This window comes from Elephantulus edwardii, unplaced genomic scaffold, assembly GCF_000299155.1.
Source record: "Elephantulus edwardii isolate Elephantulus edwardi_28Jun2011 unplaced genomic scaffold, EleEdw1.0 scaffold00462, whole genome shotgun sequence".
Lineage (NCBI taxonomy): Eukaryota > Metazoa > Chordata > Mammalia > Macroscelidea > Macroscelididae > Elephantulus > Elephantulus edwardii.
This window is the reverse complement of record NW_006400212.1, coordinates 419,907-434,033: the sequence shown is the minus strand read 5'-3', so window position 1 is coordinate 434,033 and position 14,127 is coordinate 419,907. Positions and strand designations below refer to the sequence as shown.

General features: G+C 47.8%; 1 pseudogene; it reads left to right on the top strand.

Annotated features, from left to right (window-relative positions):
• The window catches only part of LOC102844484, a 72,255-nt pseudogene that overhangs the window by 38,124 nt on the left and 20,004 nt on the right, over nt 1–14,127 (top strand).

Genomic DNA, 14,127 nt, shown 5'->3' with positions numbered 1-14,127 from the left:
ATGACCTCTTCTAAACCCAGCTTGTTTTTCTGTTAATTCTCTGTTAATGTACTGTTCTAGTCTTTTTTTTTAAATTTTAATAATTTTAATGAACATTTACAGAGATTTTGGATTTCCATTCATTCATAGTTGCACTTTTCTCTCTGCCCACCCCTCCCCACTGCTCCCCCCATATCCCAGTTCACTGCTCTCTTTGAAAAGTCAATGAAAAATTCTTTCTTTGGTATACAGTCTCCCCGCACCCCTCCCACTGCCCCAAGTACAGTCCCCGATGCAACCTTCATTGTGGACTCTTGTGATAACCATAATACCCTATCATACATCGCTTGTAAATTTTTCTTTCCCTCATCTGTTTCAATGCAGTATATACAATTTATCCAGTTTTTCTTAGTCTTACCTCCACCCTGATATCACCCTCATTGTACAATAGTGGCACCATGCAGTATTTGTCCTTTTGTGACTGAGATACTTCTCTCAGCATCATGTCCTCCAGGGTCACCCATTTTGAATCATATTGCAAGAGTTCCTTGTTTTTCAATGCACCATAGTATTCCATTGTGTGAATAGACCACAGCTTCTCTGTCCATTCATTTGTTGATGGGCACCTGGGTTGTTTCAAACTCCTTGCTATTGAGAACAAAGCCATGATACACACGGGTGTGCATATATCTGCTTGGGTGGGGGTTATGGTCTCCTTGGGGTCTATTCCCAATAGTGGAAATGCTGGATCAAATGGTATCTCTATTTGTAACTTTTTGAGAAAGCGCCATACCGCCTTCCATATTGGTTGCACCCTTTTACACTCCCACCAACAGTGATAATTTCCAAACTCTGTTGGGTCACCGATTTTTGGACTGGGAATCAATATGGATCTCTTCCAGTCATTTGACCAAGTAGTTGTCCTCCAAGTTTCTTAGCACAGCATGGTGATCGTATCGAGGACAGCATCTGTTTATTCACGTATGTCATTTTGTGGGGCCTGATTTTTTGCCACGTCCTCAGAGCAGCCTCAACTTCCTCCCTCATCACCATTGCCTCTTGATAATACGTTGTTTCTTGAAACGCTTTTGTGTCAGTTCAGTGGCTCTGCCTGTTCCTTCTGTCTTCCTTTGATGCTTCCTTGAATCATTCCATATTCTGTCCATAACATCTGTAAGCATTTGCAAGTTGTGGCATGGGTTTGTGCTTTATTTCCTTCAGCACTAGAGATGCTCAGCGGCTTTAGGGCACTTTTGATTTTCTGACTCCAGCTCCTTGCACATTTCATTATATTATTTTGCCTTAAATTCTGAGCAGCGCTTTGAACTCTTCTATTTCCTTAACGCCTTTATTTCTTCGTGTTAAGCAACACGAAGAAATATTGGGCTTCTCAGCTCTCTAGTGCAATATTTAGAGTCTCTTGTGATGTTCATTTTGGTCTTGTCTTCTTCCTTCGTTGTAATGATATTACATTCTTTTTCTTTCTCATTTTTTTCTTTTTTTTTTTACATTTTTTTTTTATTTTTGTGTGAGTGTACCGTCAAATCAGATCTGACTGGTACAGGAGGAGATTGTCCCTCCTTCCCCAGCAGAGCATCTGGTGGATTCGAACTCTGTGCCTCTGGAATTGTAGTTGCAGCTCCTTGCCACTAGGCCACCAGAGCTCCCCTCATTTTTTATTTTCTTTATAGACTTTGTCTTAATTAATCACAATGAGACATAGAAATTTTCATGCTTAGTACTATTTCATGAAATAAGAACATATGGCAAATTTTAATAACTGCCTCAAATTATTCAACCAGAATTAACAATTCCTTTATTATGTAACGTTTCCATTTTCAATAATTATTTGTGGAAAAAGTCTACCTTAAAGTAATAACTTCTCTTAGACTCTGAGGGTTTTGTCTTGACCATGGACTTGGAAGAAGAAAACAAACACATTTTCTGTTTCTGACTTTGACACAAGTACAACTTTTTGTGGTAGTACAGCATTCTTTTACACAAACTTACATGTACTATGCTTCACACTGAGTGACATTACATTTCTTTCTAGAAGGTTAAGTTGGTAAGTTCTTTGCAATCAAGGTTTTGATTGAAATTGGATATTCAGATCACCCATGATTGTTGTCATGAAGTGATTTTGCATTCTTCACGAACGATGTCCTTTACATCTTTCCACAGCTCATCTGGTCTTCTCTCATTAGTGTTCAGGGCCTCAAAGTGATTCCTGAGTTGGTTTTAAAATTCATGGGGGATACACTCGAGATCAAATTTTGGTTTCTGTGGATATGATTTTACCTCCTTTAGGATAAATTTGTACTTATATGAGCAGTTGATGGTCTGTCCCACAATCAGCACGTGGCCTAGTTTCCCCTGTCGATGTTGACCCTCTCCAACGAAGTACAGATGTGATCGGGGGACGCCTCACTTTGATAATTTCTGAATTCTTCATTTAGTTTTTGGCTGGCGGCTAAGTCACCTTACCCATGGTTCTCCACGCCGATGCAGCCCCCTCTCAAGCGATCGAGTCGCCTTGCCTTATATTTATTTTTAAAATCTTTTTTCCTGTGTGGATTTATTTGACTTAATGGATTTTGCTTTTCTATTTGGTGGGAGTCATTGCTTTACAGAGTTTAGTCAAATGGGGAGGGTTCTCATATGGTCTTTGGCCCTGACATGTGAAGAATGCCCCGTGCACATCATTCTTTGCCTTTTACTAGGTTTTCCTTTCTCGTGTGCTTAAATGGACTCAGATCTTGTAGCTCTTTGATTTGATAGTACACACACACACACATACACACAGACAGAGGACCCACTGGGGTAACTGACTGCAATAAAAATTCCTTTGTGGCCACAGGAACCACAGTGAAACGGTAAAAGTTTTTTATATACTTATTTATTTTTTTAAATTTATTCTTTTTTTGCGTGTACCATCAAATTGGGTCTGACAGGTCCAGGAGGAGATTGCCCCTCCTTCTCCAGCAGAGCCTCTGGTGGATTTGAACCACACACTTCTGAGATTGCAATGCAGAGATGGTGATTTTTGAAGGACATTAGGTGTTTTGTGAGTCTTTTTCGTCATCATTCTACCTTGTCCTGAAGGTGTTTCCTCCTCTGTAGGTTTTTGTTTTATTAATGTGTAGATGCAGGCTAAAAACACGGCAGTGTACCCTCTGTTGGTTCCCAGCGAACGTTTATCCCCTAATTCGTCCATTCCTGTTTCTTTTGTGTCGTGACTTGCATGTTAGTGTTTGTATCGCCCATCCGACACTTTAAAGATGAGGAAGAATTACCCAGCGATTACACCGGGACTCCACACGTCAAGACGGTCAGCCCCTGGCCCTCTACCGTCAGCGACACGTCCAGATTGTCGGACAGTGAAGATCCGCCCGAAAATGAAGGTGATTCTTCGAGGTAGGTACCGTTCTTGTAGAAAGGCTTCCTTTGCAGAAAGGTCTCGGTTGACAAGGCACTTGCTCCCCGGACAGTGACTAGGTGTGATTGTAGGAGAAATGGGTGCCTTTGAGCAGTGATGCTCACAAGTATTAACCAGCGCATGGACTTCTAGGAGAACATAGAGCTTTTGTCCTGCAGAGGGTGAAACCAGGCTCTTCCTTGGGACATGAGGATTTTGAAACGCTGACATGCTTTGGTCATGTTCCAAGGAGGGACCAGTGTTTGGAAAAGGCCCTCGTGCTTGGAGGGCTGGAGAGCAAGACCGTGGATGAGATGGGTTGACTCAGTGACTGGGGTCATGGTGGTCGGTGTGTCAGAGACAGTGAGATTGGCTCAGGACGGAGCAGGGTTCAGAGCTGTTGTCCAGAGGGTCGCTGTGCGCCACAGACAACCAGCATGTCACAACAGCAACAACAGCAACTTTTACAATGGTTCCTATTGATCCAGAAATTGAAAAGTCCCAGGAGGGCAGGATATATTTTGCACGTTGTTGGTGGTGTGAACTTTTGAGTTGCAACCGACTCGGAGCTGTGTCTCCAGTGGGTTTTCGGAGGCAGTTCATCGCTCAGCAGCAGATAGGCCTTCTTTTCCTAGTGCAGCTGACGGTGAATTCGTGCGTTTGCAATGGCAGAGCAGCTTCTTCCCACTGGACCAGCAGACGGACACCAGTTGTCCTCTCTCTCTCTGTCCACCAAATCCTGCCGGCACTAGAACCCGTCTAATCTCGGATGATAGAGTCAGGAGCCCATTTGCAAGCATAGTGTTTTGCTAGATGCCGAAGCGTGAGGCAGCGCAGGGCGGAATCCCAGCATGTGCCTTGTATTTCGTGGCGGGGACAAAGGCGCTGAGGGTCTGACTGCCTGTGTGTGTGTGTCTTTGGCAGGAGTTACACGGTGGGCAGCCTCCAGGACGGTGCAGACGACAGTGACCCCGGCGAAGCCATCATCGAGGTGCAGATCCCAGATGTGCACGTGCTGCCCCGCAGTCCTGCCCACGAGCATCCATCCAGGACACTGTCCTCGTCGTCGTCCGTGGGTGAGACGGGCCCTGGTGGCAAAGAGGCGTACAGCCTGACGCCCTTCTGTGCGCGAGGCCTGGAGCACAAGTACGAATGTATCGACAGTTCTGGCGCCTACACTCAGTACGATGCCAGGGAACTGGGCAAGCCCTTTCCTTCCTCGCCGGCGGCGGCGGGTGTGAATCCCGACGACGTCCCAGGTGGGTGCCAGCCCTACGAGTGCCACCTGTGTGGGGAGACCTTCTGGCACTTCTCCCTGTTTATCCTGCACATGCAGAACACGTGCGTCCAAGATTTGCGCTTCCCCTCGCACCTGTTGTCCACCATGAGCGGCCCGGGCGCAGAGGAGCCTTTCGCCTTCGCGGGCGGCGTGGGCGCGCAGAGCCTGAGCCAGGCCTCGGCCGTCACCATCCTCAAACGCATCCACGGCGGCGGCAAGACGCCCCACGAGTGCAAGGAGTGCGGCAAGACCTTCCGCAAGGTGTCCGACCTCACGTTCCACGTGCGCACGCACACCGGCGAGAGGCCCTACCAGTGCATGGACTGCGGCAAGGCCTTCATCCGCGCCTCCTACCTCACGGCGCACAAGCGCACGCACACGGGCGAGAGGCCCTACAAGTGCACCGAGTGCGAGCGCGCCTACTGCCAGAGCTCGTCGCTCACCTCGCACATGAAGACGCACAGCGGCGTGCGGCCCTACGAGTGCAAGCAGTGCGGCAAGACCTTCGTGCACATGTCCGACCTCACCATCCACACGCGCATCCACAGCGGGGAGCGCCCCTACGGCTGCCAGGAGTGCGGCAAGTCCTTCACCAACTCCTCCGCGCTCACCATCCACCGGCGCATGCACACCGGGGAGCGGCCCTACAAGTGCAAGCAGTGCGACAAGACCTTCAAGGAGAGCTCCACGCTGACCATCCACATCCGCACGCACAGCGGAGAGCGGCCCTACGCCTGCAAGGAGTGCGGCAAGACCTTCACGCACATGTCCGCCCTCACCTCCCACAAGAAGAGGCACACGGGCGTGCGGCCCTACGAGTGCCTCCTCTGCAGGAAAGGCTTCAAGGAGCGCTCCTCCCTCACCTCCCACATCCGCACGCACACCGGAGAGAGGCCCTACGTGTGCAAGGAGTGCGGCAAGGCCTTCTACAGGACCTCCTCTCTCAACTCGCACATCCGCACGCACACCGGAGAGAGGCTGCACGAGTGCAAAGAGTGTGGCAAGACCTTCCTCTTTGCCTCCTGCCTCATCTCACACACGCGCAGTCACACCGGAGAGAGGCCCTACGGCTGTAAGGAGTGCGGCAAGACCTTCATCCACTCCTCGGCGCTCACCGTGCACATGAGAACTCACTCCGGGTAGGCAGACGGCGCACGCCTGGGGCGCACGGCGACGTGCACACCGCTTCAGTTCTCACGAACCGTCTTGGAACTCACAGGAGAGGAGAAGGCGTCATGCAGGAAGGTCAGCTAGTGGACGTGGTGGTGGTGGTCAGGGCCCATCAGGACAACAGGGACAGCTCCCCAGGCACCCTGTGAGGACCACACCCGAACCAGGACCTTCACCCAAACTCTGGCCCTGCAGCGGCTCCATTCTGTCTCCCCCACATGCCTTCAGTCCCTGGGAGGGAGTCTCTCGGTTCATCCCTTCAGTGTCTCGCTGACCCTCCCTCCCGTCTCCCAGCATCACACCTGTCTGTCTCCCAGCATGGGCTGCAAGGACGATGAACTCATTGACAATGTCAGGCATCCCCCCCCCACCTATCACGATGTGATGGCTACAATGAAGTGATCCACACGGAACCGTTTCACAACATAGCATATGATGTAGAAACCATTAGGAAGGAAACAACAAGTCCAATCTAGTATGGGTTTTTAAAATAAAAAAGCAAGGGAAAAAAAAAGTCCCCAGGTGTTGATAGCATATCCGTTGAGGTGTTTCAGGAAGTAGGTGCAACCCTAGACGTGGTCACCTATGGCCGTCTAAACCAGTAAGGAAAATCTTAGCTTCTCGGTCGGCTGCCTGGTACAGATGTGTGTGTGTGTGTGTGTGTGTGTTCCCCGTTCCTAAATGGGTGACTCAACAGACTGCAACGTAGTAAACCACGTTCTTAATAATCACATAGTATCTTGGGCTGAAGATTAGTGTTTTACAAAAAAATTTATTAAAGAACCAAACCAGCGTTGGCTGGGCCAGTACACGGCAGAGGCGAATGCCTGAAATTGCAACGCGATTCAGAAGACACTGTGACTTGAGGGGTACCATTCCTGATGTGCGATATCTGAGAACAGCCCGGACTCCAGGAAGAACACTGTAGGCCATCAAGATGAGAGACATACTCGTCAACAAACTCAGGAATGTGGAAAAACCTTTTCAAAAGGGTTTCCAGACGACTCAAGTTCAGAAGCCTTTTCTTCTTGTAATGACTGGCAAAGCCTTACGTCTTTTATCCCCCCCCCCAACCCTCCCATTTAGGGCTATTTTGCACCTTTGAGGTGAGTGGCTCATGTAATTGCGGGGTTAGTTTCTCAAATCTTTTTGTGCGCTCAGTCCCAAGTGAAAATAATCTCTTTAGTAAAGCCATCAGGTCTTAGCAGGAAAGCTGCAGAAAAATCCGGCTGGCCAAAGGTGGTTTTTCTCTATCTTCAGGTTTTTCATGGACCGTGTTTTCCGTACCATTAAATAATCTCCGCTTGTATGTGGTGTGAGTTTTTTTGTTTTGTTTTGGTTTCCTGAGCGAACCGCTTTTCTCCTGGAATGTAACCACTTTAGGCTTCAGGGTGTTGCTCGGGTGCTGTGCTGAGCCTGTGAAAACGTTGTCCCTTTTCGTTCTCTTCTTCCCTTGTAAAAACAGTTTTCACATCCCTGATGACCGTGGCCGTGTTCCAACTACATAACATTACAAAAAAAAACAAACCAACCAGCTGTTGATCAGATTGGGTGTCTCATGTGTGAGTTTCTCTCTGATACCGATCGAAAATCGCATGACAGAGGACTGTCTAGCCTTGAGAGAAGGAATTGCACAGAGCTGCCTTTGTGTGCTGATCAGAGTCCCCGGAGGAGACAAGATCCAAGATCACGATGTCCATCAGTGCTGTGTGGGTGCCATCGAGCCGACGGCCACGCCTGGTGACCGGCCAGGGCAGGCCGCAGTCCTGAACTCTGTCCCCCCTCAGTCCTGTAACATCCTCTGCGTCTGAGATCGACTTGAGCCTCTTGACAGTCGCTCTGTCCACCCATCTCACTGAGGGTCTTCCTGTCTTGTCCGCCGCCCCACCTCGGCCTTCCCCAGCGTGATGTCTTGACTGAAGGACTTGGCCCCTCGCTGGAGCACGTTCTCAAGGCCTGTGAACTTTTCACCGTCTTTGCCTGAAAAGGAGCACCTTGGTGGCACTTTTCTCCAAGGTCACTTGCTTAGATAGCCCGCAATAGAGAAGCGTTAACCTGCAAACACACTGTTTACTAATCCGTAACAAAGAAAACCCATGGTCGCATGGGAATATATTTTTAGAGTGACCTAATCTTAGGGACTGTTTGTTGTTCCATGCTGTCCCATCGACGACACCTCACCGAGACGTCAAAGAGAACTCTGTGAAGGAGGCAGGCGCAACGGTGTCTCCCACACATGCTTTCCCCCAGTTCACTGTGCCAGCTCATCTCCTCCTCCCAGGGTCTTCCTCTCCTGCTCTTACCCTCACCCTTCCATGCATGAGGACCTCCTCCAAGAGCTGGGCCCTCCTGGCCACTGTGCGCAAACTCTCAGAGACGGAGCTTCAAGATCCTTTTCCTCCGACCAGCGGCATGCTTTCACCCTCTCCAGGACAGACTTGATTGTCTTGGGAGAGTCCGTGCGATGTTCCGAGCAAGCTGGACCTTTCTAACAACCTCGGTGTCTTCTCCGTCCATCGTTGGGCCGCCGGTGGGCCCACTGGGGAGAGAACCTTTGTGCTTGAGACTCGCCACGTGGAAGATCCAGGATCATTGCCATCGATCCTTGGGTGTAGGTTAGGTGCCCTCGAGCTGGCTACAGGATTGAGATGCAGTCTCGGTGGGTCCTGACGCCACAGACACGGCCCGGTCTTAATCCCTCGTCACAATCACTGCTCTCCAAGATCCCAGTGTGAAGAGTTCCTGCGTTCAGCCACGCCACGAAAGACACGAAGAGGCTCGCTCCTGGATCACGTGGATTGGCGCGGTGGCTGCTCCAGGCTGTCAGAGATTGTGTGGCCGGCACAGGATAGGACGAGCTTGACCTCTGTTCCTCCTAGGGTCACACTACGTCGTCCTCAACCTCCCCTATCATTTGTCATTATACGTGTGTGTCAGTGGGAAGCACAGGACTAAAATAATACCATTTGGGGGGGAGTCCTGTTCAAAGCAGAGAAGGTTGTACGTCTAAGCCGAAAAGTGATGGCAAGAGAATCACTGCCGAGTGAGTCTTTGATTGAAATCACAGATTGGACAGTTAGAAAAAGGGACGAAGGGTTTTTCCTCGTCAACAGATGGACAGTCATACTCGAATGCTCACCTCCTGTGCTTTCCTGCGCACGGGGGCTAAACAGCTTGACGGAAACTGTGGCTTGTGGCTGGAGGTACTGATTGGAATCAACAGCAAGACTTTGCCCTTAACACACTGTCTCCCACTCGAACTGTAACCTGTGAACGCCCGAATAAAGCTTCTCAAGCGGAGTTGGGTTACTGTGAGTCCTTTCTGGGTCAGTCCGGTGGGTGACATGTCCTCCCAGGTGGTGGGGAGCAGGGAGCTCTTGGAAAGGTGACAGACAGCTAGAAGTAGGTGCTCAAGGGGGTGTCAGAAGTCGAGCCACTTGGTGGAATCCATTCTGGGCTGTGAAGGTGACCAGTAGCGACCTCTGCCCCGTAGGAGTGTTGGTTGAGGTCAGTCCCAGGATGTGCATAACCTGACCGGTAGGAAAGTACTGGCCAGTGGGTCCAACCACTCGGCGCTTGAGTTCCTCAAGACCTGACGGTGGAGGAACTCCTCATCAGTTTGGTTGCAGAGGTTTTACAAGCCCAAGATCATGATAAACAGGCCACATTCAGAGGTTTTGAGTCAGGAAGACAATGTTTTCTGTGTGGTGGCACCTTCATGGAGTCCCAGAACACATTCTTCTAACATCACATAAAACAGACCAGTGTTCATTCACTCATCCATGTCTTTGTTCAGTTTGAACAAATCCACGATGACTTGGAAGTGTTTTCTTTGTGATTCCACGATGTCCGGGCAGTCGAGTTGTCGCCAGGATTATTTCTTTCTCTCAATCCAAGAAACCTTTGATTGCGTTTGCTTTCTTTCCACCGTCTCCCACCCACAGAGGCCCTGATTTTTGACAGGCTCACAACCCTGATAAGTCCTTGAGTCATTTTAACAAATGAATTTTTGTATGGCAAGAGTTCCAGGGGCTTTCAAAAGAGAGGTGCAAAAAGGGAGAGGAGGGCGTGTTACGGTGATGGCACCTGGCTGTTCAGAACTTCCCGCAGCAGGCTGTCCGAGCTGGAAATTTCTCCATGGAGACGTTGCCTGTCTTTCTCCTGAAGAACTTCTGGTGTTTTTGAACCACTCACCTTTGAGTTGACAGCGCAACTCCTTTAAGTGCTAGAGAAACACAGCCTAAAATCTATAAAGAAGGGCCTCTGACCTCTGGTGCCCTCATTTGCTGAAAACCTGCTGTGCAATCCCAAAGGCATGTGGTTTGAATCCACCACCTGCTCTGCCGGAGAAAGGCGGGCGATCGCTTCCTGTGTGATTTACTGTCTCTGAAAGCCTCCTGGAAGGTCAGCTATGAGTTGGTTCCAACTTGATAGTTGTTGTTGTTATGTGCCGTCGAGTCGCTTGCAACTCATAGCGACCCTATGTACATCAGCCCTAAACCCTGCTCTGTCCTGTGCCAACCACATTGCCTCTGACACATCCATCCCGAGTACCCCAGTCACTGAATCAATCCACCTCATAGAGGGTCTTCCCCTCCTGCGCTGCCCCTCCACCCTCCCAAGCATGATGTCCCTCTCCAAGGACTTGTCTGTCTTTCCTTACAACATGTTCAAAGTATGTCAGGCAAAGCCTCAGAATCCTTGCTTCCAAGAAGCAGCCTTTTTTAACCCTCTCTAGGATGAATCTGTTTGTTTTCCTGGCAGTCCATGGTACATTCAGTACTCTTCTCCAGCACCACAGCTCAAAGGCGTCAATTCTCCTTCTGTCCTCCCTAGTCATTGTCCAACTCTCTGATGCATAACAAGTGATTGCAAAAACCATGGCCTGTATCAGGCGCACCTTAGTCTCCAGAGAGACACTGTTGCTCTTGAGTATTTTGGAGAGGTCCCTAACCGCAGACTTTCCCATCGCAATACGTTTTTTTATTTCCTGGCTGCTGGTGCCAAGAGTGTTGACTGTGGAGCTGAGCAAACTGAAGCTGTGAACAATCTCAATCTCTTCACCATCCATCCTGATGCTGCCGATTGGTACAGTGGTGAGATTTTTTGTCTTCTGGACATTGAGCCTCAGTCCATACTGAAGGCTGCAGTCCTTGACCCTCTGCAGTAAGGGTCCTCCTCAGTTTCAGCGGGCAGGGTTGTGTCATCTGCATAATGCAGATTGTTGATAGATTGTCCACCAATCCTGATGCCACACTCCTCCTCATAGAGCCCAGCCTCTCGGATAATCTGCTCTGCATACAGGTTGAAAAGGTATGGAGACAGGACACATCCCTGGCGTACGCCCTTCTCAATTTTGAACCATGCAGTGTTGCCCTGCTCCGTTCTGACGACTGCCTCTTGGTCCAAGTATAGGTTTCGCATTAGCATGATTAAATGTTCTGGGATTCCCATTCTTCTCAGAGTCAGCCACAGTTTGTTATGATCCACGCAGTCAAATGCCTTTGCATAATCCATGAAACACAGACATTCTTCTGGTATTCTCTGCTTTCAGCTAATATCCATCTAACATCAGCTACAATATCCCTAGTACCACAACCCCTTCTAAACCCAGCCTGGACTTCTGGCAGTTCTCTGCTGTTCCAGTCGTTTTTGGACAATCTTCAGTAGAATCTTGCTTGCATATGAAATCAGTGATATTGTTCTGTAGTTTCCACACTCAGATTGCACTGGAACTTGATAGTACACAGTAAAAATAAAAATAAGAACATACTAAAACAACTTTTCCAAAAGGGCGTAAAGGGGAACAAAATGATTGCCAACCCATGTGGTGTAATTGTCCTCACAGCTCAGCCGTGCGTGGGGTGGTGTTGCCAATAAAAAAAAACAAAACACTACATCATGAGATATTGTGGAGACTTTGTAATCGTCATCAACCTGTTAACCAAAGCTTTGCCGTAAATTTTAGGGTACAACACATGCCCCTTATTCTGGTAAAATCCAATGTGAAGAAAATGTCTCCTAGGCTATAACACCTTTTGTGTCATGCAAGAGAGAGGAGGCTTGGTAAGTCAAAGACAAATCTCCAGTAGTCAGTGCATCCGTCTGCATTCAGGTTTCAGCTGTTCCGTTCCTGAGACCCTCCTAGGTCCCTGACTTGGGAAACTTTGACATCAGGGGAGCAAGGATAAGATGCATAAAAATGATTAAGGAAAGCATGGCTTAATAAAGTGACAAAATAAGGATTTTTCTTCCGTAACTGACAGAGAATTTGGCATTAAACCTTGTACTTTGAAACTGGACTTGAGGCAATATCTAGAATAGAAAATATGCGCTAACATTTCTCCTTACTAGTCATCTCTGGGGACTTTATGGGAAAGGAGCTGGGTGGTGGCAGTGGTGTGACATCCAGTGAGAATCCACCCAGTGTGGACCAGATACCTCATCCTTCTCATGAGGAAGCCTTGGTGGCCTTGAACCTCGTCCCTTCAGGATTGCAGTACATATTCTTGCCAACCCAAAAAAGGCAAGGGCTGTGAATGCACAAGCTGCTCATTGGGTTTGTAAAAATGAGCGATCTCTGATAGGACAATCTCCTTTGACACTATTTAAAGTCTCTGAAAATCCACAGAAGGGTCAGAAAAAAGGTTCCTAATCAAGCAAATCAGTGTGCTTATGTTTGATTGATACTATAAACTATTTACTGTGGCATAGTTAAAAAGAAAATCTTCGATGACAGGAACTATCAGCTTATCAGGAAGATTTGTGTTCTTTATGGAGTGCTATTTTTATTGAAAACCTTTCGTATGTAAACTAAAGGTCTTCAGATTTTTATTACCAGAAGGTCATTTATGAGCTGAATAGTTTTCCTTTCTCACTCACACATGAGCAAACAGCACATCTTATCTCTACAAGGTTTCCCACCCATTTCCACAAGGTTAGATCCGCTACTGTCCATTCCAACATGAACTCGTCTCTCCAAGACTCTTTGCTCTTGAGTCCAGAGTCTGTTGTAAGGATCATACAACCTCACAAAATGATATGCATGATTCTGGAATTTATTAGGGAAGTTAACATGTGAATTCAAGTTGGCGATAGTGAATTCAAGTTGGCAATAGCTTTCAGTTCCTTCATATGGAGAGGTTCTTCAGCGTAAGGTCAGGCGCCTTTTCAAGGATGAGTATCCTCCGTTCTCAGTTGCCTCTTCCTTGATGGAAATGAGATGCCCGTCTTGGACTTTAAACCTGACAGAATGACAAAATTTGCCAGTCCTGTCTTAATGTTCACATCCAATAGCCGTCTTCCTGCCAGGAATAAAGATGAGCAATTTATAACTGCAGTTTATAGCTTCCCATGTGACGAGGAAAATAAATCTGTATTTCATATAATATTGACAATTTGTAAACGTATTACTTTTAAGGAGCACACTGAATTTAATGTCCTTCACAATACGCTGCGTAAGAAGTCGCAGGCCTCCTATATACCAAAAATATTGTCAGATCTGATCTGATTCCTAGTGACTGCATCACTCTTCTGACGCTTTCGCAGGAGGAAATACTGCATTTCCCTCCCAGGTACAGGACAGTGGATTTGAACTGCTGGAGTTGTGGTTCCTTAAGATTAGCAGCCAAACAGTGACTAAGCATTTCATCAGGGCCTTTGGAAAATTGCTTAGGGGCTCTTGTAGGTGTCAGGTGTCATAAACTCAACTCTCAACCACAGCAATCTTGTGAACAGCAGACCTGAACCTTGGACAATCCCTCACCTTCCTCATCATCTGTGATATCCACACTCATTGTGATGGTCATTCTGTCAGTCCATCTGGCTGGGGAGCTGTCTTCCTTTTTCTGACTTTTTCATCAAGCTTAATGTCTCTCACTGTGGAATGCCTCCTGATTAGATGCCCGGATTTTGTGACACAAACTCACCATATTTGCCTCTAAGGTGACTCTGAGTGCACGTCATTGAAGATAGGTAACGTTTTGAAGAAGAAAACAAAAAAAGACGTAATTGTTTTTGGCCCCAACAGCACCACAATTTAAAGAGTTTAAAGATATCAAGTTTTCAGTATTCTTTATTCTTCAATCAACCTTGAGATGCATAGGAAAGCTTACCTGCCAACAGGTGTTCAAGTATATACATCACGCAGGTGGAGATTGCTTATCTTCCACCCGAGGGACTTCCTGGTCAGTCTAAACCATTGCAAAGACCCATCTTTTGCATTACAGAACAAGTCTCAAAGGACGTAGATATTATCTGATAAAATAATTCCTTGTCTCAAAGG